At 36.7% G+C, this 6,438-nt stretch overlaps 1 protein-coding gene across 6 annotated transcripts in view; it reads right to left on the bottom strand.

Moving 5' to 3' along the window:
• Positions 1–346: 346 nt before the first annotated feature.
• Positions 347–6,438, bottom strand: part of LOC124132806 (G protein-activated inward rectifier potassium channel 3-like) — a 140,844-nt gene continuing 134,752 nt past the window's right edge. For all 6 annotated transcript variants that reach the window (XM_046496940.2, XM_046496939.2, XM_046496937.2 and 3 more), the window contains one exon: positions 347–4,118. The gene's annotated coding sequence lies outside the window, so the exon portion shown is untranslated. The remainder of the gene's footprint in view (positions 4,119–6,438) is intronic.

The following is a 6,438-nucleotide window of genomic DNA, read 5'->3' as shown; positions in this document are numbered from 1 at the left end:
CTTTCATAACGCTTCACAGAAACTGGGTAGATGGAGGATTGGATCAGCCACACAAAAATAGCAGAATCACTTGTAGACATTTTAGTAGAGACGCGAGGACAGACTTGTTTTTGACTTGTTTTATTAATCTGACAACTCGGAAATAAAATGTGAAAAAAATGAAAAGCAGTGTGTTTTCATTCTGACATCCAGAAATAAGATCAATATAAAAAAAAACTGAAGTATTATCAAAACCTAATACCTACTATAAATAATACCTTTTGAAAGTTAATCTTAAAAATACGACAAATCACTATTTCCTTACTTTCTACCCCCTCTCTACACCCCCAGCCACCCACCCCCACCCGTCTCACACCCATTTAAGAAAAGAAAAAAAGATATTGAAATTGGTTCTTTGTTTTTTCTCCACCTATGGACCTGAATTTTTTAGCCAAAAATCTCTAACACCCACCCCCAATGTAATTAAAGAACTAGGACTGGTTTTCAAATGCGCTTTAAGACTGAAATAAGTCCACAAAACACCAGGGCTCATTCTTTAAGAGTATGAAATGTAACCGTTTTCAGCAGTTAGTTTTCTGGTTTATATAGTAGTCAACTTTTGATAGGGATAATCAGAAATGTCATTCTATTTAAATATACACTTGACACATTATGAGAAACAGTTTTGTGTATAATGGAAAGATAAAACTGTCCTTATAAAAAAAGTAGTATGTAATGATAAAGTCGCTCAGGACCCTAAAACTATTTTGATGATTAAAAATGTGTGCATTGTACCTATAGCTTCATATGAACATTACTGCCATTAATTAATTAAAAAAATTGAGAAAACAACCAAATGGATGTGACTTTGCTGTCCTTATGTGGCAAATCCTGAATAAACTGTATCACAGAAATCTATCAATGGCACACTCTCGCACACATAAACATGGCTTGTATGTCACATAACATTATGCATCGTGCAAACTGATGATTATGCGGTTTGCAGGTGCTAGACATCATAGAAAATCTCTGTACAACTTCACAAAGCACCACAATTGGCCTTCGATTCTTCCATAATGTCATGGAATATGATTGATATAAAAAAACTGTCTTGCCTAGTCTATGCAACCTAAAAGACACACATTGATCTGGCTAGTGTAAAAACCATAAAAAATTAAACTTTCTTTACTGTGGACATCCGAATAAGATTATTGTTGCTTGAGTGATCACATCACACAAAGTGAAATTAAACTGAGTTACTAAATTACGTTTGCATGCAGGTATGAAAATAACAGAAATGGTGATCACAGTTGTGAAGATAATAGTACCTTCCATCACGCAGGTGATATATATCCAATACACACCTGATATACATATATTCATAGCACTTATAATGTATCACAAATCTTAGACAAACATTAACAAATCATACCGAGGGGAATCAGGCAATCAAAAACTTGTAGAAGCTGTGGTTCATACAAAACTATATTTGATTATCTCTTAAATAAATGTTCATCTCTTAAACATAATCAAACTGAAAAAATGTAAGCTTCTGGAAGAAATTGTAAGGGAACTGAAGTGTCACCAAATATGTCATTTAACAACTTGAATGTAGTTGTAACCCACCATTAGTGAGTGAGTGAGTATGGTTTTACTCCGCTTTTAGCAATATTCCAGCAATATCACAGCGGGCAACACCAGAAATGGTTTTCACACATTGTACCCATGTGGGAAATCGAACTAGGTCTTCGGTGTGATGAGCAAACGTTTCAACCACTAGGCATCACCACCGTACCAAACCCATGATAAGAAGCTATATATATCATAAAAAAATAAAATAATGCAGATTAAATTTTAATAAAACCAATAATATTTTCAATTTGAAAATGTCAGCAAAGAGAACATTTGCATTATGCATCAAACATTATTTTTAAATTTAAATTAATCTCTTTCAGTAAATTATAATCTGATAATCTTGTAATCTGACATAAATAAAAATAAAAAAAATAATCTGATATGAAGCGGATAGAAAAACGAAAACAAAAGCAATGGAAGTATAAATAAAACAATAATCTGTGATCTGAGTATTAAGCAAATAATAAAACGTATGCAAATAAAGCCTTGTGACTGGGTGAGGAGAAGTTGTGTCCTCATGTCTTGAGAGTGATCTCCCTTTGGTGAACTCTAAAATGTTGCAAGAGCCTTTAAACAAAGCTGGACAACTCACAGGGAAACACTTTACAGAACAATGATTGCATGTGCTCTTATGAAATCTGGAAGAGTTTTAATACAGTTTCCTGAACTATAAAATATATAAATCTTAGTATTTGTGAATTTAGGCACAAGTATTAGCATCACTTAACATTTTGGCTGTTTGTGAATATGAACAAACAAAAAGAACTTTAGATAGGAATTCCAGGTAAAAGAGTCATTTACAGGAATAATGCAACTTACAATGCAATTTCATGTCTAAAACAACAAGTTCACTTGAATCCATAGCAATATTCAAACAGGTTTGGTATCTACATTGATATTCCAAAATAGGTTGACAATCTTCTTACTTAGATGACATAAGGCAGTTTTGGCATTGATTCTTGAGGCTTGATTTAGACTACCTGAATTTGTTCCATCTGAAAAGGAAGTCGTAAAAAAAAATATAAATGCATATCCTTACTTTAAAACTGAAAGAAGTGTTTTCCAATGGGAACTGAATGATGTGTACATATTCACTAACATACCAATGTTACCAATTTTGAAATGTTCAAAAACCTAATATTTAGCATAAGACATCCTGCTTCCATATTGCTTAGCAATCCTTATCTTGAATGATGCTTTGCACCAACTATAAAATGCCCTTTAACACTTGGACATTTCTTCAATATCTGTATATCTTGTCATCAATTTTGCAAGCAACTCCGTATACAAATGTACTGAACATCCATATATTAGCAAACATTCTTCCATAGGGAGGGAACGTGGCATCGAATATTTCAAAATTTCCCAAAGCTGACGGAACATGCATCCAACATGGCAGTCAGAAAACAAGGGAAAGCACTCTGAAAGTTAGATCCACTCCATCACTTCAATCAGCACTTAACATCCAAATATTGAGAACCGGTATCCAGCCAGGGACAGTCAGGACTTTGGGTAATGATTCCATCACATGCACTTCTATCATGAAGAGACCATGTCCTTTGTTCTTGAAGTTCTCTTTGAAAAATTCACATTTAATCTCTCATTATATCCAAGTGCAATCCCTCACTTGAAGAGTTGAGAATGCAACTCTCCGTACCAGTTAGTCAAGCCTCGCAGGGAGGACCAGATATGCACTGACTTGTGGAGAACAACTTACCCCCCACCTCCTCCTCCCAACAGAGGATCTGAGCCCATGACTACTGCATCAGCAGCGTTTCCTAGACTGACGCAAGCCTGGGTCTGTCCTTCCCACTGAGAAGCACTTTCTGGTTTCACTAGTCTAAGAAAAACCCATCCTCATTTGTCCTTGAGTTAGAAGAACTAGATTCTGTCTTCCAAGGTTGTGTCAAGTTATGTCTTCAAGACTGAGACCAACTTGAAATCTGATATTCCTAGGAATCATTTCTTCAACTGTATTTAATGTTGAGAACTTCAATGCACAGGCACTCAGTGTAATTATGAAGATATTATTGTTGACAGCACCACTGGTCACACAGCTTGCCAAGCGGCATTGAGAAACAACAAGTCCTGCTCAACCCCACTTCAAACAAGCTGATGGGGACCATGTCCACCTGAGGTTTAATGTCAAGATTTATGCTTCTATCTGTTGATTTGGAGTTTGCGCTTAGTTCATCATGGCTACATGCTTGTCTGAACAGATTAGTTGTTCCAGGATGAGCCAGACTCACACGAGGACAGTCCGCAGCAATAACATCATGAGGTTCTTGCACGGCCATTCTGTTCCCATTGACCACACACGATACCACAGGATGGCCTGAAGCAACAACAGCATGAGGTCCCAGCACACCCATTTCTTTCCCATTGATCACACACTACTGAAGGATGGCCTGTGGCAACAACAGCATGAGGTCCTAGCACAGCCACCATGATTCCACTGATCACCCACTATCAGCAGGACGGTCCACCTTTCTCATTTAAGCTGCCTGAAACAAGAAACAGTCATGTTTATATGCACAGCATGGTATTTTTTGAAGTCACAACAATTTTCACTCATATGTTACAAGTCACATTTTTATTACTTTTCTTGAAAACTTCTCAGCAACAGACATAACGTGAAATGATGGGTGGGTAACCAAAACAAGTATGTTAGTTGCTTTCCTAATATCTCACAATAGTGATCATTGAGTATACTTCTAATACTACCTCTATTACATCATAGCCATAAATTCCTGTTTCATGCTGAGAACCACACTACAAATTTTAATAAATTTTCAACGTACGTCATCCTCACTGCCAACATATCTAATAGTTGTGAGGGAAACCCTATCCCTCGCCAGACGCCACTGCACATGCGCAAGGCGGGTAAGACCTCACTTCTTTCCTGTGTGTCCAGATGACATCAAGGAAATCTTTTTGTACATGTGATTGCTGTTCCATACTTACAAGTCACACTAGATCATCAAAAGCTTCACTAAAGACAAGCAATAATTACAGAACCTGGCTAATATATCTTGGTAATAGAACTCCACTAAAGTGTGAAGATCAGTCAGTATACAAAGGATGATATAATTAAAAGAAAATGAGCAAGGTTTTTTATTCTCTCTCTCCCCCATCCCTTACCCAGAGCCAAGAGTACTTTCTCCAAAGGATCTTCAACCATAACGCAAAGAAGGGCTGGTGCCAAGGAATATATCTTTACTTAAATGCTCCCACTATGTGGTATACAAAAGCAGTACACATGTATTTATATCTGTTCTCATGGCTATAAGAAGAAATAGCAAGAGTATTTTCTGAGCTCAATAAGAGGCCCTGCTAGCACACTCAAGTAGTTGGTACATCAAGGCACCCTGGTACATCAAGGCACACTGGTATATCAAGGCCAACCCATAATATCTGGTCACCAAACTCTGCCATAAGCATGAAGTAGCCCACTAAAAATAACCTATAGATGCTAAAACCTACATCTGACATAGCCATGTCTGAAGGTTTGGGAGGGACTGTTTATTGACACTTTGTTCGTTGTATTCACTTTCACTTACTGTGATAAATATATTTCAATGTCATAATGTCAATGAACTATTTTTTTTTCGTCCTATGTTTTGTTAATGAGAAAAAAGTTCTATTTGACAGAAAATATGATCTTTATCTCAGATAAAATATGTGTTGTTCTTTCAAAGTGAGTTTGGTTTGACACTAGTTTGGATCGTATTCTGGTCATACCCAAGCTTGTTAGCTTGATGTGGGATTAAAGCCCTAAGTGACGCATGTCTTCGATGTTAACCACTTTCATGAAACCCACAAGCACAGGTATGGTGACTAACAAACCTGGAAACACAAGTGATCACAGGTTTCTGGCATGCCCAAGGGAGGCAACTCTGCACAGTAAATTGTAGGCCTTTGATGTTTGGGCCACTTGTGACAAGTTGCATTTTGCCTCCTGCCTTTAGGTAGGGTACACAAGTATCTGTACAACATAAATTGATCATATCTAAGGAGGCTCAAGATTGTCCCACATATTTACAAATCCAGAGAAAAATCTATTGTGCAGTGAAAACATTTAATGACAGTTGCAATAAAATGTCATTTATTCTTGAAACACAACCTTGCACAAAAATATCTCTGCAAAAGGGATTCCTGCAAGGACTTGTGAATGAGTTTGGTTTAACACAGATAGCGTTTCAGTCAAATCAGGGCAAATCTTGTAACCCATAAGCAATGGATTCTGGCACAACTAAGGGACGCAACTCTGCATAGTGAATAAAAGAGAAGCAACTCAACATTCATGTTTTTTTAAGATAAAAGAGCAAACAATTATTCAAAATGATTATTATAATTCTGAGTATTGGCAAGTTTCCTCTTCTGAAAGTGTGTTATTAAGTCAGTGTTGACATATTCATTTTCATTTTCCTCAAAACAAATTGTTCCCTCAAAAGTAAAATGCAACTCTTTTGGTCTGACGGTCACAACTGATACTGAAAACTGCCATGGTGTGAATGCACCAGATGACATTTATATTGACCTAATTTGTATATGACGATGCAACATCTTGCAGAATTGTTCCCACGTTTCATTCACACGTAACAGTTGGTAGCGGCAGTTACAACAATATCTGCATTCATAGCGGCATTCATAGTCTCATATGAAAGTCAGGATCAGAGTGCTCAGCAACATGTCACTAGGTGCTGAAACTTTCAAAGGTGTCTATACTTAAAATGTTCAGCATATTTCTTTAATTTCATCTTGTTGAAATTGTCAACAACAATAAGTGAGCGAGTTGAAATTTAACGTCACATTAATGAATGA

This window comes from Haliotis rufescens, unplaced genomic scaffold (assembly GCF_023055435.1).
Source record: "Haliotis rufescens isolate VD_foot unplaced genomic scaffold, xgHalRufe1.0.p SCAF_11, whole genome shotgun sequence".
Lineage (NCBI taxonomy): Eukaryota > Metazoa > Mollusca > Gastropoda > Lepetellida > Haliotidae > Haliotis > Haliotis rufescens.
The sequence above is the reverse complement of the archived record's forward strand: the minus strand, read 5'-3'. Positions and strand labels throughout refer to the sequence as shown.